The sequence below is a fragment of the Dermacentor andersoni genome, chromosome 10 (genome assembly GCF_023375885.2).
Source record: "Dermacentor andersoni chromosome 10, qqDerAnde1_hic_scaffold, whole genome shotgun sequence".
Classification (NCBI taxonomy): Eukaryota; Metazoa; Arthropoda; class Arachnida; order Ixodida; family Ixodidae; genus Dermacentor; species Dermacentor andersoni.
In genome coordinates, this window is record NC_092823.1 from 42,438,744 (window position 1) to 42,464,431 (window position 25,688).

The 25,688-nt window shown below is 46.7% G+C and overlaps 1 protein-coding gene across 1 annotated transcript in view; it reads right to left on the minus strand.

Moving 5' to 3' along the window:
* LOC126546272 (excitatory amino acid transporter-like) overlaps positions 1-25,688 on the minus strand; it is a 256,126-nt gene that overhangs the window by 169,623 nt on the left and 60,815 nt on the right. The window contains exon 2 of the mRNA XM_050194425.3: positions 17,983-18,513. The gene's annotated coding sequence lies outside the window, so the exon portion shown is untranslated. The remainder of the gene's footprint in view (positions 1-17,982; positions 18,514-25,688) is intronic.

Consider the following 25,688-nt stretch of genomic DNA (forward strand, 5'->3'; position numbering starts at 1 on the left):
TACAAATAATGGCTAAGAGTAACCACCCGGATTCTAGTGCGACGCCTTGCACATATTAATGCACATTGCCTTCCATCCTTTTCGATGTGTACTCGGAAACCATTACGTCAATATATCCATCCCAGGTGTAAAGTGGGAGGTACACAGTACTCTATGGAAGCGGTTTAGGCATATTCTCGCCGTCGGCTTTCATGAAAATTAACTTGATCTATATCACAGTGTTGCCATACACGAGGAAAAAAAAACACCTACGAAGCGCGCTTCGCATACCGCGAATTTACATAAAAACACAGGATGCAGCATCAACACGCCTTCCTCCCACGCGATGTTGTACTTCTATCTATACGTCTTTACGTCAACAAACTTTTTTTGTTACGACAAAAGACACGGGGAGACGGTTACTTTCTTCACGCACATGGCGATGCCGCCTTTGGCACCTCACCGTGGTACTTAAACAATTGATTAACTAAATTATCGTGTTTTACGTGCCAAAACCACTTTCTGATTATGAGGCACGCCATAGTGGGGGACTCCGGAAATTTCACCACCAGGGGTTCTATAATGTGCACCTAAATCTAAGTACACAGGTGCTTTCGCCTTTCGGTCCCATTGAAATGCGGCCACCATGGCCGGGATTCGATCCCGCGACTTCGTGCTTGGCAGCCCAATACCATAGTCACTAAGCAACCACAGCGGGTGTACTTAAACAAGTGTGTTCTTTCATTTATGTTAATAAGATATCAGTGGGTAATGTTAAACAGCGATTACGTAGCTGAAGTGTTTTCGAGTCTGAGATGGAGAATGTCGTGAGCCAAGGAGGTCAGGAAGCTCACCTTGTCAATGCTTCTTTAACATAGGTTTCAAAACAGTGAGCACTTAAACGAGTAGTCGAAAATAGAAATGAGTTTCACCGACAGCAAAGCAGTTCATATTGAAGCATTTCATATTAGAGTTTAGGCGACAGTGATAGTGTAAGCATGTTCGGAATGGCTCCTTTACGCCTGTGAATAATCATTCCAAGTGTAGAAGGCCGTAGAAGCACGGTTCAGAAGTTTCAGTTGTTTCGAACTGACAACGTTGTCGTCTGCTAGCAGGTAGACTATAACAATTACAAAGAATACGAACGGAACTTCGCAGTTTCACTTGCTTGTTATCGATAAAAAAATTATCTCTCTCGGACTTCTTATCTCACTCTGAATCGAACGTGTGAATTCGAGCGAACTGAGGTCCTCTTTATCAAATCGGCAGTTGAATATTTGGCGATATTTTGAGTGCTAGGAGAAAAAAACAATATGTGCTGAAGAAACGTGAGTGGAAAACCACTTGGTTAAGCTATAGATTAGCCGATTATCTAGTTCACGCAGCAAAAAGATAAACTTGGCCACGAAAAGCTGAGCTAAAACACGATATCAATGCGTTTGAAAAAAAATAGTAGATTAAGGCGAGCAGTGCCATTGCATGCCACTGCACTCAACTGTAAGTCACCACCGCGGAGGTGATTTGTATGCACGCCACAACCGAGGGGATATCCCATGTGGGCGTCGCGATCAGCGAGGAGCCAGACGCTTAAAAGGGCGCAACACTGCTCCCTTCTCTGTGGGCGTAATGAGGGCAGCAGTGTTGCAACACGGAGACCTAAACGTGACCGCAATCGAGCATCTAGATTGCTTACTTTACTTCTAAGTCCAAATGGAAACAGCAGCGACCGAAAGAGTGGGAGAGAATAACCGAATTATCGTAATGAGCGCCTCTACCACTGGCGCGTTAGTAAGCCATTAGGCCAATCGAGGGCTACTTCTGCGCTCGCTTAGAGTTAGAGAAGATGGTTGTACGATTAGTGCTCAGCTTCACAAGTATAAGGCAAACAATTTGCCCGGTGAAAGCAATTATGCGTGAGGCACTCCAGGAGTATCCATCACAACTTCTGTGCGCCCATTTTCACAGCAGCCGCCTGTAGCGCCCCCTGTGGGATATTTTGCGAACAGTCGACCGAGCGTACGCCATTGTTCCCAGCATTGTAGGACGAACAGAAAAAGCGCTACGCACTGCACAAGAAGATGAGGAGCAGCCAGTTTAGGATAAAGAAATGCGCCAAACCCTGATGATAGTAAAAAAGAAAAAGAAACTCACTGCTTCGCCCGAAGGGCGCGACGCTGACGATGATAGCAAGGTTTAGAGCTGCGCTTCCGCTCCTCGGACGGTGCATGTCGCAGCAAGCAAGGCATACGCTGCTGCGCAGAAGGAACAACGCCCTGGCAGCTACCAGGCGTCTCATAACGCTAGCTTGAAGAGGAGCGCCGCCAATGGCGCTGCAGGCGCCCCTCCTCAACGGTGCATCGAATGAGACGGACGGGAAATCGTCAGCCTTAGCCTGCACCCAGTGACGTATTAGACAACGCTACTACCAGGATGTTCATGTTCCCTTCGCTCCAGAAAAGTGCATGCACCCACAAATGCTCAGCAATAACGCTATAAGTCGGTGACAACCTAACAATTACAAGCAAGCTCCTCCCAGAAAAAGCGTATTGCACCGGCTCTCCCACCCGGAAAGGGAGCCGAGTCGGCTGGACCCCGCTCACAGCTTAATGATTTTGCTCTGCTAAGGTAAACGCTAGGCAAATTCTACAGTAAAAGCTAATTGTTTCAAGCTAAAATGTTAGTACGGCTGAGAAGTCACCCATAAAGATACCCCATAAAGTTCGCACTAGATGTTCGAATTTAATCATGAAACCAATGACACATGGACCGCTCCGCAGGAACAATGCAATTGCTTTAGGCACGTCAAAACTCTTGACGTCAGGGGAATAAGTGAACCTAATTGGCTGGCGCATCTGTGTTCGAGTTGGGCAGTGTACATATAGCCTTGTAATTTCTACCTGGAGTGCAAATTGTTGGCCTAGTTGTTTCGTTGCATTATTTGACGTCATAGCGCTGGATTCACACGGACAGGAAATACGACAGGACGTGCGCTATTATGGCTTAGGCTGTCACCGTCTGGCTTAGGCTGTCACGGTCTATAGTGTGCTAATGGTATGCGTGCGCGCAACTCTCATGCCAGCCGCAGGAGGTAATTAGGCTGTCTTGGATGGAGGGGGGGGGGGGTATTCTGTAAATGACCAGCTAGTAGACATGTCTATGACATCTGCAGCTGAAGTTCTCATTGGATAGGTTGGGGCAGAGGTCAGAAGGAGACCGGCGGCCCAGCCAATCAACACTTCTGCAGCAGACGACATGGACATGCCTCCTAGGTGGACACTTACGGAATATTTCCCATGGCTCGGGCAGCGAGGATTTGAAGAGTAGCGTTAAATGGTACGTCCACTTCGTCGGTTTTTGCAGCCGAAGGCATTTCGCTTCACTGGAGAGCATCTAACACCGCGTGCGAGCAGCGCATGCGTACCCGATAGCGTGACATCACTATGGCGCCGCCAATGGTGGCAATGCTCCTCGAGCGTCTGTATAATTTCTATTGCAATCAAACGGAAAAATATGCACCAAGAGCACAGTTCTCTACAAATATTTGTAACCGTAGAGTAGAAACCCACCTTTGAAACACAAACGCACTTGGCGAATTTCTCTAAACTTGAACCCATTGAATTTAACATCATTCGCTCGCCCCTACCAACCCCAACGCCGGCAACACTGCGCTCTGAAAAAATTGCAAGCTTTAAGACTTATCTTGTCGCCAACAGTAATCGCCATCTATGCTGCGGGCGTTTCCCTTCAACAACGCTGCGTTCCCTGTACTTGCAAGTCACGAATGGTATGAGCGTGTCAGCCTGACAAACGGCTACGCGTAGGGTTGGTCTTGATCATGGATGTGAAATTGCGAAGCATAACGCAAACAAAACGCACACGAAGAGAAAAGAAAACATAATCTTATGTTTGTTATGGCCAATTTCTTTGTGCTTAGTGTCGGAACAGGAAAGTAGCGAGTACAGAGTGCTAACAAAAATCCGAGGACATCTAAGCACTTCTTGTGAGCTGTGAATGCGAAAGCATTAACGTGCAATTGAACGCCGCTGAGCGGCCTTTCGAGTTTTTCCCTGCGAACAATGTATCATAGGCGTACGTGCTGCCGAGCCAGAAAGCAGCAGCAGCCTGCGGTGCCAACGCCGCATGCCGCTGACGTTCTGCGCGACGAGAGACCCCAGGTAGCAGCAGCGGCCACCAAGGCTGGCAGGCGCGCGGAGCAGCTATGCCCAGCGGGGGAGAGACAGAGAGAGAGAGATACGAACCGCGCACCGGCTTCCGAGAGCAAGATGGAGGGTGACGTGGCGTCGCGGCGATGCCTTCTCCCCTCTCGCAACACCTGGCGCGTGGGTGTACCCTTTCGCCCATTCGGCTCCGTCGAGGCGCGCTCGTGATGTGGCGTTGCAGCCAGTGGGACTTTAGGTTCCATTTCTTTGCTACAGACGCCGCAACTTTTTTCGCTCAGTGGGCCATTTGATGCTTTCGCATCAATAAACGAAGTATACGCAAGGTTTTATGACGATTGTTGTCCAGGGGCAAGATAAGCCCCGAAGGGTGTAAACATTTTTTTAGGGCGCCTGCAGATCAAATGCCATCTCTAACTCCCAACAGAAGACAGGAGCAATGACTATTTATGAGAGGACATGACGAAGATGAATGATGCCGAGAGGATGGCAGAAATTGCCATGACGACGAAGGCAATTTTCTTTGTCTCTTTCGTTTGCCGGAGCACAGGTTGGCCAACGGAACGTTTATCCTGGTTAACATAACTGTCTGTTGGCGTCTGTTTCTCACTCTCAGTGTTCTCGCTGAATTAGTGTACTAGTGTGCGCCGAATACACTATCTCAAATGCTTTTTATGCCATTTGATTTATTTTATTGAGTTGTTTTAAATGCTTGAAGGACACCAAATAAGGATTCTGGCATGAGGATGCGTGCAGTTATTTGTAAAAGCGCTCCGCCGTCGGTGTGAAGACCATTTCCACTCGGCTGAAGCCCGCACGAAGAATGAAAGGATGGAATGAATGAATTACTAATGACACAGGGATTAATTGATTGATTGCCGAATTACATGATTGATTAATCAATTAAATGATTGATGGGTTTACCTACAGGAACTAATAGTGGTGGCTTTGAAAGACGCGACTGTGTTCGACCGGTCAACCTCCGGTCCTTTGAAGGCCAAGATCAACAAAATATTGGACCCCGCCAATAAGATTAACTTCAGATATAATAGTTATTCTAGAAGAGCTTCCGCGCACAATTTTGCGTTTGAATCACGAGTAGATGCGTCACGAAAGGCTTGCATAAGTAGCCGCTGTTTACCCCAAAACTGAAAAGAAAGAGAACACCACCTTTACGTCTTATCAGAAGTTCCACATGAACTGAAACTGACGCATACACGCATTAGGTGCACGATATATGAAACAGAGGTTATCATTCAGCCGATGCTCCTTACCATATCCCTAGGCCTAATATCGGGACTATCGGGACGAGCAAACAGTTCGACAGGAAATTCTATCCCGTGGGTTCACCATTAGCGTCGTCGGGGCTCTCTCTAGCGAGTAATACGGTCGTAGCGAGGCAATTTGACTGCCGGATGGCGAACATTGGCGTCTGTTTCTGAAGTTTTATTCTACTCTTCGCTGATCGCGGAGGTGGAATGTGAGTGCGCGCCTGTGAGAGAGAGAGCGAGAGAGAAATAGAAGGGAGGAAAGGCAGGGAGGTTCACCAGACGAGCGCCTAGTTTGCTACCCTGCATTAGGGGAAATGGTATAGGGATGAAAAGAGAGAGAGAGAGAAGTGATACAGAGAGCGAAAGAGAGGGATGTAAGGAAAGTAGGGATTTTAACCAGTCAGGAGTTCGGTTGGATACCCTAAGTTGAGGGAACGGAGAAGGGGAAGAGAGAGAAAGGAGAGAGATGATATAGAGACGGGCCCGGACACTACTTCAGTAAAAGCCGCTCGTACAAACCAGGCGTTCTCAGAAAGCACGAAAGTGCCTTCACTGCCTTCTGAGCCGATATTCGGTGGGGACGGCGTTCTAGTACAGTCTCTTCACACAGAGGAGGATCCTCTAGTTTCCTCAATGTGTTGGACAAAGACTGTCTTTAGGCTTGAAACTGAGGACCGCGGGAGAGCGCGAGAGGTAGGATGTAATCGCACAGGGCAGTAACGGCCATGGACCTTGATTGCAAAGCCTGATGGCTAGACACCTATCAAGAACACAAACACTGATGTTTCGTTGAAGTGTCGCTTTTGTTGCGGCTGAGTAATCTGCCGCTACAATGTAATAAAGAAAAATTTAGAAAAGGCAACTGCTTCTTTCTACACGAAACGCACTGTGCGTGTTGCCCATTAGTGACATACGCGAAGCTAATACTTGTCTTCGTTCTTGTTCCTTAGTGAAACGGCGCAACTCAGTCTAGAAGATCGGCCATGAAGCAGGTACTACAGCCTGATCACTGGTAAGCAGAGAACATTTTCAGTTTCTTTTATTGCATATAAATTTCTCCCCGCTTCTATCTAAACTGAATTAAACAAAAACAGAGAAAAAATTACGGGAAGTGTGAAAAATTAGCAGCTCACACTACAAGAAAAACAAAAGAACACATGCTTTTCGCGTTATCACCTGAGAGATGTAATATGATATTATGTCGTGGGATTCTCTCAACTGGTGATAAACGAACCTCTAGTTTTTCACGAAATACACTGCTACATTTCGAAAGAATATCGTGAAGATTTCACGCGGATAAATTTTTTTCTGCGAGTATCGCTCTGGGGGTGGTACTTCAGAGGAACTTTCACGGGGAGTGGTAAATTTTACGAGAACCATGGTCTATGCCACGCGCTGGAGGGGTAACCGAAGACGATGTCTCCGAACCGACGATTAGGTTCATTAGTAGCAAGTACATACCTATGACTGTTCATCGCTTGTCCTTTCATTCTGCTGCCCCCTCGCACCCCTGCACACCCAAAGCCTGGACTTGTGCTGCTCCAGGGTCTCGAGTCGATGCCACTCACTCTCAGTTTCTGTCATAGCACGACGAAACGCTTGGATTATTCCATCGCCTTCTTTTCCAAACGATGCATCTTTGATGCTCAAGCGACTTCCAAGTGACCTGCGCGTTGCTTAAGATACCACGGCGACGTTAAGGTCTCCAGATGAGTTTCAATGTAGCGCTATTCTCCAATTTCCCACTCCTCTCCGGCTCTAACCCTCCTTCTGCATGATGCACCACCATCGCTCCCAAAATGATCCAAACCTTTTAACCGGAGCACAAAAATAGATAGCCTTTGGTTGGTGTCGTACTGCATTTGCTAGCAGTACTCGTTTATAAACTATTCGGTGCAGTAAATCCTTATTTATGCCATATTGGTGTTAACCGCCCCACATGAAAAAAGAAATTTTGACCTTTTGGGGGCGCTGGTGGCTATAGAAGGAACGTGGAAACACCACGTGACCTCATTAAGCCAATCACGCACGGGTAAGGGCGTAAGGGCACCAGAGTGAGGAGAACAGCGGATCAGGTTGGAAGTGGAGTATACAACAACAACAACAACAAAAAAATTCTGCGGTTTTACGTGCCAGAACCGCGATCCGATTATGAGGAACGCCGTAGTGGTGGACTTCGGATTAATTTTGATCACCTGGGGTTCTTTAACGAGCACGCTAATGCACGTTATACACAGCTAATACGTCGTCCAGCTATTCCTTGTTGCACGTGCAGCCATTTTAAGGATAACGCAGAATGCGTTCTATTAACCTGTCCTGTGTATGAGCCGTTAGTCTAGTAGGGCATAGCCGATATTATAGTTGACATTATGAGAATTAGATGGAACTGGCAAGGCCGTGTAATGCGTTGGTAGATAACCGGTGGAGCGTTAAAGTCACAGAATGGGTGCCAAGGGAAGGGGAGCGTATTCGAGGACGGCATGAATTAGGTGGGGTAGTGAAATCAGGAAATTTGCAGGTGCAAGCCGGAATCCGCTAGCGCACGACAGGGGTGATTGGAGATCGCTGCAGTGGACATATAGCTATGATGATGATGCTGCTGATGATGATGATGCATGAACAGCAAGAATGTGCTTTTCATGACTCTTGATAATCGTCCCTGCAGCATACAAAAGTTGCTTGAGCCATGGAATAACGCATCATTACAGTGATCAGCCTTGAAATCTTCAAGAACCTTCTTCATTGAAAGCGACCTTGTCGAAATGCATTGACACTTTCTATGTCGCTGTGTGTTATTCTTATGTTGCAGAATTTTGTGTTGGCTACAGATTGATTTATGTGCTGCTTTTTTTTTTCTACATTGAATGTTGTTCTTTGAGCATGGTTGCTAAATGTTCTTTATTGCCCGACCCCTTCTTTTTGTGTATCACCTTATGTTAACTGTGACATCGAAGTTTCGTTTTCGAGACCGACACTTACACGCCCTCTGGGGGCGCTGTGATAGCGACGCTGAGCCTGTTTAAGGCGCGGCGCTTTCAATAAAATAGCTCTCAGCCTCGGACCCTCGTCTGCGTCTGTCTTGGCGTGGCGTTCCTGGGAGCCACGCCGACATGATACTAACATCCTTTGTTCATTCAAAAGCTTAAAAATACAACAGCCCAAGTTACGCACATGATCCGGCGAATAACAACCAAGACAAGAGGCATGGGGGAGGCGGACACGCTTCGGCTTGTCCAAGCCTTCGTCGTGTCTCGAATAACTTACGCTATTCCATACGCACTACTCAACGAGACGGAACTGAAGAAAATCAACACAATGATCAGAAAGGCATATAAGCAGGCGATGGGCCTGCCAACCAGTACGTCCACAGAACGCCTACTACGACTAGGTGTGCACAACACGGCCGAGGAGCTGATCGAGGCACATTTATCCAGTCAGCGAACAAGGCTGGCGGTTACGGAAGCAGGGAGGTCCATTCTCTTACGCCTGGGGCTCTCTGCCCCTCTGAGCCATCCGCCGCCTCAGACTGTGAGCTTACCCCATGCCATCCGGAGAAACATCACCGTACGTCCTCTACCTCGCAATATGCACCCAGTGCACCACGCAGAGCGAAGGGAGGCCCGCGCCCTGGCCATACACAAGCGATACGGGACTTTACCCTCTACAGCCTACACGGACGCGGCTTCTTACTCCAGACGCGCAGCCACAACATCCACCGTAGTCGTCAACACAATATCGGAGCAGCATTTCGCTCACACGAAACAATCCCCTCCAAGCCGAGGAAGCGGCCATAGCCCTCGCGCTCTCCCAAACAGAGGTTGAAGTCATAGTGACCGACTCCCAACAGGCGTGCCGCAACTTTGCTAGTGGCAGGATTCATACCACTACGCTCCGGATCATCAATCAAAAGCCGCCAACGAGATCAGTCATGATCATCTGGGCGCCAGCTCATCAAGGCATTCCTGGCAACGAGGTCGCCAACCACGTGGCTCGAGATCTGACCCACCGAGCCGACGCCGAGGAATCTGAACCCGAGCGCATGCACCCTCTAGTCTCTTACCAAGACATCACACAACACTACAAGCTAACCCGCCGAACATATGCACCCCCACACAAGTCACTACCTAGAGAGCAGGAGCGATTCCTCCGAGCTCTACAGGTTAATACATTCCCCCACCCAACCAGAAATCACCTCATAGACCCTACAAAATTCTCCGTATGACATTGGAGATGTGGCACACACCTGATTTCACTCAACATCGATCGCATTCCCTCGATCCATCTATGCAACTGCGACTGTTACCAGGGCTTCCGCGTAATGAGGAAACAATGCTGTGCCGCTTACGCTTGGGCGTCGCATTCACGAATGCATATACGTTTTTAATTGGAATGGCTGATAGCGCCGAGTGCAATGCCTGCGGTGTCGAAGAAACTATAGACCATCTACTGTGCTACTGCCCATCATTTGAAAATGAAAGACAAGAACTCTGCACAGCTCTCAACCAGTTAGATAGAAAACCGTTCACCTTGAATAAGATCTTGGGACCGTGGCCTCGCATATCGCAGCTACAAAAGGCCACAAAAGCGCTGCTGCGATATTTGAAAGATACAGAATTGAGTCAGCGTCTGTGATCCGGACTGAGTGACTGAACGATATCCTCGGTGGATTTTCTCTTCTTTCTTTAATCTTTCCGTCCCCGTTTCCCTTTCCCCAGTGTAGGGTAGCCAACCGGGCTCATTCCTGGTTAACCTCCCTACCTTTCATTTATCATTTGCTCTCTCTCTCTCTCTCTCCGCAATGCCACTTCTGCGCAGAGCCCGGGTCCCTCTGGCACATAGTAGGGGGCTGCAGAGCGGCACCATTAAATCCTCCGAACCCTTACCCCACTAACGAGCTTTGGGAGAGAGCCTTGGCCAGCTCCGACCTCGAGGATCAGCAACGGCTGATTGCGAGGGCCCAGGACGCGGCCCGAGCTCAAGCCATTCTGGAATGAGGACGCCTCTCCGAAGCTTCATTCACCGAATAAAAATGTTTATTCTCTCTCTCTCTCCTTTGTTCAATCAACAATCCACTGTTGGTGGAGAAGGCGGTGACGGAACAGTTGTCAGCGTTTCCAATGTTATCAGAGTGGCTTGCTCGCTCGCTCACTCGCTCGCTCACTCGCTCACTCGCTCGCTCGCTCACTCACTCACTCACTCACTCACTCACTCACTCACTCACTCACTCACTCACTCACTCACTCACTCACTCACTCACTCACTCACTCACTCTAAGCGAAAAAATGGCTCTACCATAAATTCCTTATCTACATGGACCCTAGGCGATGCGTCCGCCACTACGTCGGTCCGGCGACGCCCATAATCTACGCCCCAGCGGCAGCCGCTTTCCGTTCTCGCTTGGCCATCCCTTTGCGAGGGCGATGAAATTGACCGAGGCAGCGCGCCGAGCGAAGGGGATGTTGCCGCATTGTCGCGTGACGCACACGTAACCACCTAAGCTTGCCTCCTCCTCCTCTTCCTCACCTCATGACTTGTTTTCTTGCTCTTCTACTTCATGCGCCTCCCCCTCTTTCCAATCTGTTTTCTGCGATAACGAACAATGCCGAGGGCCCTTGAATCATCCGCATAATGCTATCGCGCAAAAAAAAAAAGTGGCAGGTTAAAAGTTCGTCAGGGGTCGTGAACCGAGAACAGAAAAGGCTGCATTTAGCATAATCTGTCTATATTGTGTTTTTTCTTTTACTGCGAACCGAATTAATTAACTATATAAAGTTCAATAAATCTGTCCGTTTTTTCGTCTGTACGCGACAATTAGCAGCTGCGCTTCAACCGCGAGGCTCGGAACGTCAAAAGGGTGCCACTCAGGGCCGGTGGGGATTAACCGAAGCGCGATGCCTTATGTACGGTATCCGATTGCGGGAAAGAAGCTGTGGAAAGAGGAACGTGTTAAGCGAACAGATGCTCTGGAGCGGATTTGTGCTATTCCAGAAAAAAAAAGCCATGGAGGTGATGCTTCAGTCGCAGAAAAGTCGCAGAAGCTCGAAAAGAACCGGATTATGAACGTGGCTGAGCACGTTCGCGTCGAGAACTTAATTAACATAACACGTGCTTGTTGGATGTTTGCATGTTCGTGCAATTTCAAGTACGGGCGTGGGACAGCGCTTCTATATTCAGCTTATACTGAGCGCGAGTTTCAAAGTTCTCTTTTTTTTTTTTCAGTAATTGCGAGGGATGTAACCGCAGAGGCTTCTTTTCCGGCACAGAAAAATGGGTCTTCTCGCAAGTGAATTGCCAGATCTTCACTGACCACTCGTAAACCTGCGCATTTTATGGTCGTCTGTCAGAGTTTTTTTTTTTTTTTCTCATTGTCATCGATAGCATTTCGCATTTCAATAATGACAACGCTCCAGCACCTTACGTCCCACATTTCTCGACATATCTTATTTCCGGTCTTTCTCAATGTTTCATGATTTGATGCCTACTGGAGCAATTTAATCTCCCCTTTACGTGTAACTTGTGCCGTCATCTCAGTCCCATTATGTCAGTGTCCTTCCATGAATGTCAAATGATTCTTTCTGGGCAAGCTCCGTTCGCCGCCTTCGTTACCCTTTGTCTCGCTTAGATTTTGTGTGTATGCTTAGATCATACTGGTGAAGGAAAAGTTAGCAGAACTTTGTGGGTTGAGCGTTTATTCCCTCAGAATACAACGTAATCCTCTTTTCTTTTTTCATGAAACTACGTAGCAACTAAGCGTAAGCAGACACATAATATAATGACTTGTGACGTCTCTGCGACCTAGTGCGTGAACCACAAGGTGCCTTCACCGTCCGTCTCTTGTTATTGGGTCTTTTCTGCCTCACCACACGTAATTCACTGATACAGTATTCGCCCATTATTTCTCGTTAGTGTGTCTTTGAAAGCCATCCGGTAAACATCTTACGAGTCAAGTTCATTCACGTGTGGCAACCGCGCCACTTTATTTTGTTTTTTTCTCCTCGACCAACCTCAGCGACTGTCGGCAAAGCGCGACGTGCTCAACCATGCGTCGCACTCGCGACCCTCTTCAGGGGAGCAAAGCGCGCCAGCCGACAGGGGGCGGCAGAGAGCCAATCAGAGCTCATCGAGAACCATTAAAGCTCTCCAACCGCGGAAGCACCACTCCAAGGCCTTTCCGATTGGTCGCATCCTCGTTCACGCCTCTCGCCGCGGTCCATTCGCAGCAGACAGCATCGGACGGCCAGACGGCGAGCGAGACGGACGAAAAATTTAGGCAGACCACCGTGGCCTTCTTGCGTAAGCCGCGAGCTACGTTAAGCATGTCAAGCATTCATCACTTCACGGAACGTCTCCGATAAAATGTTTCATCTCTTCCGTTAAATCCTCGGCGAAAAAAGGCGTAGTTCACCCGCTTCTACATTACAGCTAAGCATGTAGCCATTATACGGTGCTAATGCTGGCCCCATCTTTGTCCAATATAGGGCCGATGTGCCATAACATTAGGCCTACGTTGGCCCTGCTTTCCTTACTGCTCGGCTAAACACGCGGACGTGCAGTCCCTCTTTCTGTGCATGTGTCGAACTAGGTGATCCGCACTGGTCACCTCATGAAAAATTCCTCGAACAAGAATTTTGTACGCGTGAAGCTTTTCTCAGAGGAACTATTACGCGTTTGTTTCCTAACACTGCGCTACAAAAAAAGAAGGGGGGGGGGGGGGGGGGCAGCTGATGTTGTAGTCGAATTAAGAGGAAGAAATGGACTTGGATAGATCATGTCACGCGTAAGTCGGACAACCGATGGTCAATTCAGTTTACACAATGGCCACCAAATGTACGGACACGCATTCGAAAAGGTCAGAGAAATAGGCGGCATGGTGTAATTAGGAAAGTTGCAAGCGTAGGCTGGCGTCAACCGAAGGAAAACCGGGGTAATTGCATGTGACCATCGCCCTTCAGTGAACATCAAATACGGTGATTATGCTATACGATGGTGATTATGCTATAAACAAGTTGGCGCCAGAATTTCCCTTTGGGAATGGAACTTTACATTGCATATTTCCGCGGAAGTCATTTGTGCATCACTACGTTGTACAGTTAGGTTCTTTATATAACTACCTTCTTTCTTTTTCTTTTTGCCTTTCCTTCTCTCTCTTTGCTCGCCTTGTTCCTCAAGGTTATTTACGTTCATTGCACTAACGTTTTCGCGTAGCGTAAACATAGTGAAAAAATTCGCACTTATAATGCACCGTGGATCATCACCCCAAGTGCAATGTTTTCGTCCCACTAATCCTTCCTCCAGTGTAGGGTAGCCAACAGGAACTTCGCCTGGTTAACCTCCCTGCTTTTCTGCGCACCCTTTCTCTATCTGGTTGGCGTAGCGTAACTTTTCGGAATACCCTTTCGAAGTTGTTACTTCTGAAGCACACGCCTACTTACCCTAAAATGTGCCAATGAAATTGATTGCACTCCGTAGTTTTGTCGCTGGTAAGGCATTTCCAGGAGCACCATGGGTCAAAGTCGTACACAGCAAGCGAAAAGGCATCTTTCATTAATTATTTGTTTCTTCGCAATCAAGTTATATATATATATATATATAGCAGGAGATTATATTACGAAAAAGCATGCCATGCTGTATAAGAAGTAAGGTTTGGTCTATAGTAAAACACGTATAACAAAATGGCTTTTTACCAGAAGGAACATCTTGGCGTAAATGAAATTAATAGCCATCAAACTAGTTGAATTGGGAGCGTGAGCAACATCTCGCGTAATAAAACCGATTAACTTATAAAGTCTTACCTACTCATTAATATAGGAAACATCAAAATGCGCGTAAACAGGAAATGCACTGAAAACTTGCACTCATCGTTCAGCGCATTGCCATGAGCAGTATTATAGCGCAGGTGTATCGTACTGGCAATGCTTGACAGTTTTTTACCTGAGGCAAACATTATAAGAAGTACATCTGAAAGAAGTACATCTGTACATCTGAAAGCAAAAGATGAAGGCTTGTGTACTCGTAACTGTGACAGTGTGGCCACTTGGTATATATATGACAGTGGGTGTTGTTCAGCAGTCTTCAGTAGCACGTTTCATGCACAAATGCACTTCCAGGGGATCAGAAACACACATGACGTATAGAGTGCAGCAATGTCGAGAAAGAACACTGAAGCATTTGCCACCCAACCTGGATACTTCACTTACCTTTTGTCAAGCTTTAACAAATAAAAAAAAAAATCCCGCAAATCACACAAACCAGATGGCAATTGCCTAATGGTGTAAAACGTATTAATCAAATTGTGGTCAATGGTCAGTATTAAACAATTGTGGTCAGACAAGTAGTTCACAAGCTTGTTTGCCAAACAATTCTTAAAGCGAGAATATTATCAGTGACTACGCCATATGAATGACCAGCTGTTTGTACAAACGAAATAATTGGTGTGAACTGCTCCACTGCCCCGTTTCAATATATATATTTAGTACTTAATGATCTTATATAGAGCCTCTATAGGTTGCCATGCGGTCATCTTATGTATATCCCCTGGAAGAAAAACAGGAGTGAAGAAAAAAAGAAACAGTCAAGTCCCCGAGTGACACCAGAAGCTGTGACACAAAGAAGGTTATAACAGATTTTTAAACGTTTGCTTTCTTATGTCATAACCTCCCATTTATTATTGGCGTAAACGGGTGACTTCCATCACCGAAACAACGTTGCCGACTTTAACTAAATGGTCGACAGTGCATCCGTAAAGAGAGAGAGAGAGAGACAAAGAGGAGGAAAGACAGGGAGGTTAGCCAGTGTAAGTACCGGCTGGCTGCCCTGTGCATCCGTAAAGATTGTCGCTTTGTTGAGGCGAGCTTTTCTCTCACGAAACGCTAGAAACCTCTTCAACCGAGGAGCGCATGTAGACATATTCAGGCATTGTAAAGGTGTTTTAGTGTCTTGCATCCTATGAACACTAGAAAAGAAATTGCTTTAAGATAACTTCTTCAAGCCATATAATATATTGATACCCATGCTCTGTAATGCGGGAAAGGAGGCTTGTGCAATTGAAGCAGAATGATCTATTATCCCCACAAAAGGCCTAAGGTATTATTTTTCTCATGCTGAGTTTGACACCTAGAAATACTTAGTTAAGCGCGGGGAATGTAGCGAGAAACTCATGGCAGTATTTTTGATTATTTGGAGTGTATGTTCAATTGTGGCTAGATTAGCTAACCCATCACTAAATGCTAATTGCTGTGCTGAATAACATTCAATTGAAGAATATTTCATACGAATTTTTCTATACGAATGTACTCGCGATGGCCGCAAGTAAGAGTGATTAAGTTGCTTTATTTTCCTTGATCTGGAAATAGGCTCGGGCTTTGAAGGGCTAAATGAGCATAATTTATTGTTCTTAATCGGTTAATTAGCTGTGTTACAATGCATGAACGTACCTCCAAAAGCCACCAAGCACATGTTCCAGATTTCATTCGTCTGGGGATACCGTTCTTTGACTCTTAGCACAATTTACGTGATTCAACCTGTACATCGAGCAGGTAGCCCGAAAGCGTCCACGCCCGCTGGTAGGTGTCTTAAAGCTACCGGGGTTAGCTTATTTGGCTTCAAGGAGATAGACACGTTACGTTCGACATCTCCACGCTATGAAGAATACACTTGCTGTTTGAAAGTTTGATGAAGAACTCAAGCTATTCCCGTGGCTCACATGGAAGAGAAACATGTAGGAGCAACATGAAGAATTCGGACTCGGTTTCAGTGCACGGTGTAGATGGAGACTCTTAGTTAAGACAGAGCTCAAATTAAGACGAATAACAAAAGTGCGAATGAACCAAGTCGTCACTTCCTTCTTCCTCCTTGTAACTTGCACATCGTCTAAGTTACCTCAACATGTACGGACGCATACAGCGATGTGCTTCGCTTTCGACGTGTTAGGCGGGGAAATCCCTGGCAGCCATCATCAAGATGCAATAGACAGCGCCTGCGATGGGCAGAAGGAAGGCGTCGTCGAGCTTTGCATTTGTAAAGCACGCGATTTCGTGTGCTAGTGCCGTACGCCGAGCCTTTTCATGTGGAATTCTGAATGTATTCAGAGTTATAACCAGTACTTGCCACGAAAGCATTACAACATTGTTACTGACAAAGCTACTCTTGTCCAGAGAACAAAAGTTCTTTGCTTAACAAAAGTTGGCGAAAGGTCTTCGAATGTTGCACTTTTGCTTGAAACAATTTTCCAATGCTTCAGCGATGAACTGGGAGCAGAGTGAATGCAGCTCGGAAATGTTTCGCTTGTGATTCGGTGTTCGAGACATTTTTGAACGGCCCTACAAATAGCTTTAGCGAGACATAAATCACGTGCATTTATTTCTCTAATCAGAATTAAATAGTAGTCAATGCACTACTAAACCTTTTCCCAGTGCTGTGATTCTGGCAACAGAACAGAATAGAATTTATTGATAGGAAAGACAGAGAGGTCGACCTGAGCTAGTGCGCTCTAGTCTGCTACTCTGCACTGGGGATTCTGGCAAAATATATTTGCAGTAAAGCTGTGTACAGCAGCATACGGGGCTCGAGAATATAAACAAAAATTCTCTTTGAACGGGCTAGCTTGCTTCAGATTATCTTCGGAAACTTACTGGGCTTTAGCATAACTGAAAACGAATCTACGTAAAGAAAATCATTAGGTGTGAACAGTACAAGTAACATTGTTCCTATTTCGGTTCAAGGAAATGATGCTATTCGATCTTCATCGGCGTCTAAGTGTTTGCCGACGCGGTGCACCTGAATTTCGAGACTAAACAACGGCTCTAAGATGAAATGTAATTTGACATTTATTTCTCCCATTTGCGACCACAATGATTTGATGCCGTTTATGTTAAGTTATACGCGGATCCACAGAATTATGGTGGGATCGTATTGCGGATCCATATACAGATACATTAGGACTAAGGATGCAGCGTCCAGAAAAGTAAAACAAACATTTTCCAATTCGTCATCGCAAGGGTCCATGTGGGACCTCGTTCACCTGTTGAAGATTCTTATATATTGTCTCTGTACACAGGCCCATCTCGAGTGCTGGGTGCCGTGACTCCACTTACGTATGGAATCGCACCAGTCAATGCTAGTGTCTCAGCTGCCTCGCATTTCACTGACGTTGTCCATGTCACGCGCCTCAAGCCTTATTACTCTCCTGTCAACACCGATACCTAGACGCACCGGTACGATGGTTCTGGCGCAGGGGATAATGCTACATGCATACGGCGCGTTTCTTTTGGACGATGCGCGCGGGCGCCCCTTCGAAGACGACGAACTGCTCCAGGGTCTCGAGCTATCTGCTGAACTGGCCAGCGCTGCAGTTTTTTTTTTTTAATATGCTTTGTATATAGTCTTTAGCGTTCAATCCATCGTTTGCCTAACAACATTAAAAAGGTATTGTAGTAAATGACGTTGGATCCAGTGCACCCACCCCTGCACCAAACATTTCTTACTTTTCGCTAACTGTAGGCATAGAAGAAAGGGATCCGTTAGCACTTGGTTTAAAATGAAAAGTACGAACTTACCCTAGGACTCCAGATTGTTCTTGACGGGCGAGGTAAAAAAACGCACCCAAGCTCCGAGAGACGAAGTAGGTAGTCCACTCGAACACAAGCTCCAGCCACACGGCAACACCAAGCGAGTAGTCACCGAGCAGCCCACCACTTCCGCTAACTTCAAAGTAGAATTCAAAACTGTATCACACAAGTCGTCCACACTTTCCGAGCACTGAACGAAGGCAGCCAGAAACGGCTCTCCGTGCAGCGCCTCCGCAGTCACTCGCGTTCACTCGTTTCCTTCGACAGTTCCTAGGTGTTCCCCTCCTGGGCACAATGGCTACGGCCGGACATCACACCTCCACACGCCGACGGATCGTCCGGGGCATTCCAGGCATCCGCGTCGCGACGCTGTGTACTTCCGTTTCCGGAAAGGGCCTCTTCTTACCTGCCCGCAACCAGGGTCGAAAGCTGGACGGTTCTTCCTCCCCCTTTCTTCCGGTCCTCGACGGCGCTTGGGTTGCCGGCGACTAAACCAGACCGACCAGGGCTAGCGACGACCTGCGTCGTGCGGTCGCCGGAGAGAACCATGAAAGAGAGAGAGAAAGAGAAGAAAGAAAGAAAAGTGAGCAAAAACAGCGTGAGACAGGCCGCCCGAAAGAGGGCGCTGGTGGAGGGGATAGTCGCGTGACGTCACTGGGAACGACGCGCTTGGCGCGGACGCAGGAAGTTTGGCGGATGAGGCACTAAGTGTGGGTGGGAATCGCTGGCGGCGGCTCGCCACGGAGAGGATACGCCTCGCCTGGGCTACGGGCGTTGCTCGTGGTAGAAAAATGCAATTACGTAAGCGCTGCAGAAGACAAAACGATCCAAAAGAACATAATTTAGACGGGAGTTTGTTCGCACGCGCCTATGTCAGACACACGTACGCAAAGCTTTTCCCTTGTTTGGCCATCGCAGCAAGTCGAAATATTACCTTGGAACGAATTTAAGCGGTCGTTCTTGATATCATTTTCATGCCGTTAACAGCTACTAATGCTGCTTGTTTCACGCGCAACAGACACACGATCATCTCACTTGCAGGTTTCCATAGCTGGAAAAAATATATTTGTAGAAGTAAGACATAACTAAACAAAGGGCTCACACGCTCAAATACAGCGTGTGCCAAATCTCGTACGCTGCGCCTCCGGCTCTTCATCGATCTCGTTGTCCAAAGTTTCAAGGATTCCCACAGGAAGGTTTGCCGATAAGGCGATTAAGCTTTGTGCTGACGCAAATTGTGCAGCAGAGGAGATTATACGGTCCTGATCCTTCAAGATCCTTCAAAGCAGGAGTTTAGCAAAACTTGCTCTTGTCAGTTTACTTTGATCTGATAGATTTCGAAGGCGCTTAAAAGAATTGATCTATCGGTGAAACCTTAATAGGTGCTTCTTCTTTTTTTCTCTTCTCCGCAGAAAGGTTGAGACAAAAAATGATGGCAATGGCCCAGAACTTGTAAGTTTTTCTGTTTTGTAACGGCCCTGTTAAATTTTTAGGTTAAAGCAGCAGCTGAGGTATCAGAAGATAGCAGTGCTACGAAAAGCTCCGAGATATATTGCATGAGCCAACAAATTTTTAACAAAATCACCATTACATTTATCTCTCAGGAGAACTTGCTGTCAGAGCATCGGGTTCATTCAATGCTGTGGCAACACCCAGGGAGAAGGGAAAAAACATAGATGCTAAAGAATTCAAAGAAATTACGTCAGAACGCATCTCGCGACGGCTGTCGATGGTAATCCGAATCGCAATCGAGCAATGTAGAGACAGTCCGTACTGCTGAAACCATGTTTGTTTCAGACGTGTAGTGGCAACTCTGAGACTGACGTTGCTTCAGCTATACGCCACGTTCTTCGATATCGCCCCACTTTGCTATGGCACTCGCTTGCCAAGGTCACCCATGTGCAATGAGGCGCGACGACAACTGTATGACGCCGACGCAGTGACGATGGAATGGAATGAAATGGAATGGAATGGAATGAAACGACAAAAGCGTATAACGACGATGGAGTGGCGACAATGGGATATTCGTCCTTAAATTATGACGACGGTATAACGAAGACAACTTGGCGACGTGACGACACGAGAACAATGAGTCGACGATGACTGTACGACGAATGTGGCGTGACGACCAAGCTATGTCTGCAACTGGATGAAGAAACGGGAATGACAGTGATGGCATGACCAAGTTGGCACGACGACGGTAATATGAAAACGTATGGATGATAGCGTTTGTGCGACGACGACTCAATGGTGACAATGTCATAAAAACGGCAACAAAATCACGATTTGTGACGGCAGCATGATTACGGTACAATGATGAACGAGGAATCACGTCGACGGATCGACGAAAGTGCTATGACGACGACGACATGAGGACAATGGGATGACAATACTGAAGGGATGACGATGGTTAAACAACGGCGAGGGGACGATGGCATGACGATAGTGGTATGAAGACGGTAGCATGACGAGAATCGGATGTCGATGTTACAATGATGACGATAGAACGACTGCGGCAGCATCCCGACGACAGTATGACACATTTTTGATGACGGCTGCACATAGAAGATGTAGTGACGATGGCGTGACGATGACAGTATGACGACGACTGTGTGACGACGATGGCGTGATCACGACGGCATGACGTTAGTCGGAAAGAAAAGCTGGAACGACGACGGACAACGCCCACGATGGCATCACGGCCCCGGACACGTATGTAGCTGACTTGGACCAGTCGTCCAAACTGTCTAATAGCTTCGGCCACTAGGTATGTGGTCGGGACGTGATGCCGTTGTGGTCGATGCATCATCGTCATACCAGCGTTGTCATCCGACTCTCGTCATGCTGGCGTCATCATGCCATCGCGGTCGTCATTATGCCGTCGTCGACCACGCTGCCGTTTTATCATTGCCATCACTTCAGTGACGTCATCCCGTTGTCGTCATACTATCGTATTCAGACAGCCTGCTTCCTTTCATCGACGTCAATCTTCAACCTTTTATTGTAAAAACTCTCGTCGTTCAATCGTGATCATACCACTCTTGCAGCGTCGTTATCGTGAAACGCTCCCTATCATGCCTCCATGTCTCAATGAAATCGTGATCGTGCCGTCATTGTCACTGCAGCTTCATCGTCCGACTCTCGTCATGCCGTAGCCGTCATACAGGTTTCGTGATACAGTCGCCGTCCCGACGTTACCGTCCTACACTCGTCGCCATCCCATTGTTCTAATGCCATGGCAGCCCGACGACAGCACGACAACGATTGCCTAATGACGGCTGTATGACGACGACGAAGTGACGAGGATGGCACGACTACGCCATGAGAAGAATGGTATGACGACGAGTGCACGGTGACAATGGCGTTACGATTACTGTATCACGAAACCTGTACGACGACAATCGCAATGTATGACGACAATGACGCACGACGAGAATTGGATGACAAAACTGGAGTGACAATGACGGCACGACCACGATGGCATTATGACGACGGTCTGACGATGGAGGCAACGGTTAGCTGAAGACGGTGTTAATGTGGTGATGCCAAGTTAAATCAGGCTGACGATGAAGGCCAAGCCACTTGTAACTTGTAAGCTAGGCGCTAGCATTATTTAGACAGTCGGATGTAGGAAGACGAACGAAATGATTTGTAAATGACATGAGCTTTGTTTTAGACTCTCTCAGAGGCATTGGCCACGAGGAACACCAAGCAGTCACCTCATCAAGATCAGTTTGCAGGGAAAGGCGGTCAGCGTCATTAGTAAGATTACGATATATAACACAATCACCTGCGAATAATCTCATTCGAGATGAGACAAATTTGGGTAGATCATTAAGGTAGATCATGAACGAAAATTAAAAGAAGTAGGGGACCAAGTACGCAGCCCTGGTGGACACCAGATGTTAATGGAACAGAAAAAAAATTAGAGCCAATAGCACAGGAGTGGCATTTAACAGTAATGGCATCACAACCCCATATTAAACCAGCTCTGGCCACGCACCAACTAGGCGGGAGTCGCACGGTTGTCGCAATTATTGCGCTTCACTTATCGCAACAGAAAGTGTAGGATGCGCATGATATCAGTGCAGGCTTACGATCCCTCTTTGCTACTGCTGAGTGACGTTGACGCTACCTTGTTCATGCTTCGTGGCATCACCGACATTGAGGGGTGACCGACACATCGTGAAAAGTCACTAGAGCGTGGGCATTTACGCCTTACTGCTACCACTCAGTTGGCTTAAAACGACGTAAAATGCTTTTTTTTTGTGATGTAGTCGAAACACGAAGTGGTAATGAAATTGATATAATTGTGGCGATCCGATGGCGCGATAGTCACATCGCGAACTCGAACAGGAGGAGTTGTTGATCTTACAACAGCGCGGAGACGAGAGCGCAAGACTAGATGCTCTTGTACAACGTCAAAGCAGAAATGCAAACCAGCGTTCACGACTGCGCTGGTTTTTAAAGAAATGGTCTTTAAATATATTAACTCCGTATACGCGCACTTGTAAACACGTAGCGCCTAGCAGACGACGCGTGGCGCAATCCACACCTGGCCGTGGTTCAGCCAGTGTCCGCCAGATGGCCACTCTGTCGATCTTGCCGCCAATAGGGAATGATATAGGGAGATAGAAGGGAAGACGCGTAGTGACGTACGATAAGTCCATAAGCAGTCGCAGAGACCTGCCCACTTGAGGTAAAGGAGGTTTGAAGGAAAACTGCGAGGAATGTTCGGTCAAGCTGCGTTATAGTAAACTTAGCCACGCTTCGGCTACAGCGCAACTGTCACTGTTGGCGTGAGGGAAGACTCGGTGAGCCGCAAAGGCCGGAGAAGATGCCTTAGCGTTTGCCGCACCGTTCCCGCACTGTGACGTCACAAATTCTGACACCGTATCCAGAGGCATAGTTAATTGGTAAAGAAGAATATGCGGTATAAGTGGTAAAAGAAGAACAGGACTACATTGTGTTCTCGAGAAACCAAATAACCAAATACTTAATCAAGCAATTTTTGAGAACCATTTCGGCGCATAAAAGGGACGAAACATGAGAAAACGTATCGAAATTTTTAAAGTACCAATGTTGTTCCATGGAGCACAGTCGCTGGCACGAAATCCACGAAATTTCGGTATTTATTTTCTCTTGTAATATTTAGTCATTTCCCGCCATGGCGACTCAAAATAGAGTTGCGGAAGAATACTTCAGAACTGCAAATTTATGTACCATCGCTCATTATAGGCACTTCAGTGTAGTTTGTATCAAATGACGCTTTTAGCTAATGTTACTATATCCCTTCGTCGAAGGGTCGGTAAATGTTATTAGACATAAGTTACTTTCGCAAACGAATGACTTCGGGAAAGCCATTGATTGTGTACTGAGCGGCGGTTATAAAAATCAGTTGATACTAAAGAAGAAGCAAATGGTGTAATCTCATTGCGACATATATACTAAAGAGAAAACAATATACAAATATATAACAGATACACGAAAGTTAAATAACAAGAAACAGAATAATCGGAACTGAAATATGATACATTAGCTCAGTAGTATGGTTCCCATATGTGATGATAATGTTAAAACAGAAACGGCTAGTTTCTTAGAAGTAGACGGAGTTGAACGCTCCTGCTGATTTCTTTCGCCCTCGCCTTTTGCTCGGGCTAATAGTTTTTTCCTTTTGTAAGCCACACATTTATCTAGCTACAGGATTATAAATCATCGGCGAAGTTTGACGTAGGCATTAGTGAGTGCAATTACGTTACACGCTCTCCTTGCTTAACCTCGAAGCTTTGGAACTATCAAAGTTCGAGTAGCACAGGTCACAGCTTTCAAGGCAAATGAGTTAAAAAACACAAACACGAACGCTTACATGCAGTAGGTAAAAGCGGTACTTCCAAATAAAAAAAAATCGATTTTTAAAGGAATTATTTTTTTTACCAATCGAAGCAAAGCTCAACAGATTTTCGCTCGAACTGAGAAGTATGCAAACGAATGGCTTCTTTTACCAGTACAGTAAAAAAGAAAGAAAAACGGAAGGTACTACCTCCCGGAATCGTCGCTGTAACATATTCATCCGTTTTTCAACCTATTAAGATTTGTGACTACAAACAGTGTTCAGCAGATCCGCCTTAACTGCTGTGTTTGCATATGTGTAGATATATAGGGTTTTCGTGTATTGCGCAAGCATTTCCCTCCCCATCGCCCTCTCGTCCGCTTTTTTTTGCTCTTGATGAGTTTCCTTTTAACTGTTAACTGTTAATCTTATTTATTTATCTTATCTTATTTATCTTATCTTTTAAATTGAACTGTTTATCTGTCGACTTGCCTGCGTGCACCTCTTAGCACACTTATGTTGCTACGTATCTCTAGGTTTCTTTTTCTTCGTTTTAAAACTTACTTGCAGCACTTTCAACTGTGCCCGTTTCCCTCGCCTGTGAGTGTGATAACTCTTAAACGGAAACAGGAGTAATGTTCACCAATAGAGGTGAATAAATCTCTTTCTTTTATTCTCATTTGGATTTTCAAAATATCGCGCTCGATAAAAGAAAACGCGCGAAACTTGGGCCACATTACCTTCCTGCCTCGCTATACGACGGGTAGTCAAATTATTGCGTCGAGAGGCAGAGAAACGAGATTACCGATGCGAAAAAGAAACAAGAAAATGAAACTCAAAGGAGGACGTTACCTGCCGTGTTGGCTAGCGAATTCGACCTGCAGTGCTCTTTGAGATGTGCAAGACAGAATGAGTAAAAAACAACAAGAACAAAAAAAAAAAGCGCTTCTGCAATACGTGCGAGCGCGTCAGAGTCTCGCACGAATAAACAGCTAACGTTTGAAGGCTCCCGACTGGCGGGCCAAGCACAGCCGAGGGTGCCGGGATTCAGACCACGCAGGTACCACTCATTATAAGCGCTAATCTCTGTGCGCCCCCAGGTAAGCTGATGTGTAACCTTGTTAAGAACGCTTTCGCCGGCTCTCTAAGTAAGGAAGAAAGCCGTCGTACGAATTCTTTTTTCGTTCTTTCGTTGTTACTTCGTTTGCGTCCCTCCAGCTTTCCGCGTCGTTCCCGCTTGATGGAAGCTCGGTTTCTTGCCGGCTGCTCGGCAGGCTGTGTAATTAGCATAAAAGCCGAGAAACTCGAACCGGGGCCTGGTGTCTAGAGTTCACGCTGCTTCTTTAGTCTGCGGGCTTTTCTTTTCTCTCACTCCTCCCCCACACCAACTCCCCGTTTTTGTCTTCCTCGTCTTTACGTACCGGCGCTGATTCCTCACCATAAGACGGCACACAAAGCCTGCAAAGGTGAGATTTTCTTGAACAGGTGAACCGAACTTCTCTCTTTTTGCGTTCTGGTTTATAGAAGGAGTGCTGACACAAAGAAACACCGTCGTGTCTCAACTTTTCTTTATCGCGTTTCTTTTTGAGGTTGCTGCCGACTCTATAATTGTACGGCACGAAGTCTGTACGATCCTAGAGTGTCAGCAATAATTAATTACGGCACCTTTGATGAGACCCGTTCACAACGCGCAGTAAGTGCAGCGCGGATTCTGAAGGGGAAAAAAAAAGGAAACTACTCGCGTCACAGAAAGCACAGGTGGTAGTTTTCACGGCATCGAATGCAACTCAAGAGCGCGCCTTTAGCCTGATGCAGTGTTTGCATGCAACGCAATGACCGTGTCACGGAAAGACATTTCCAGTTG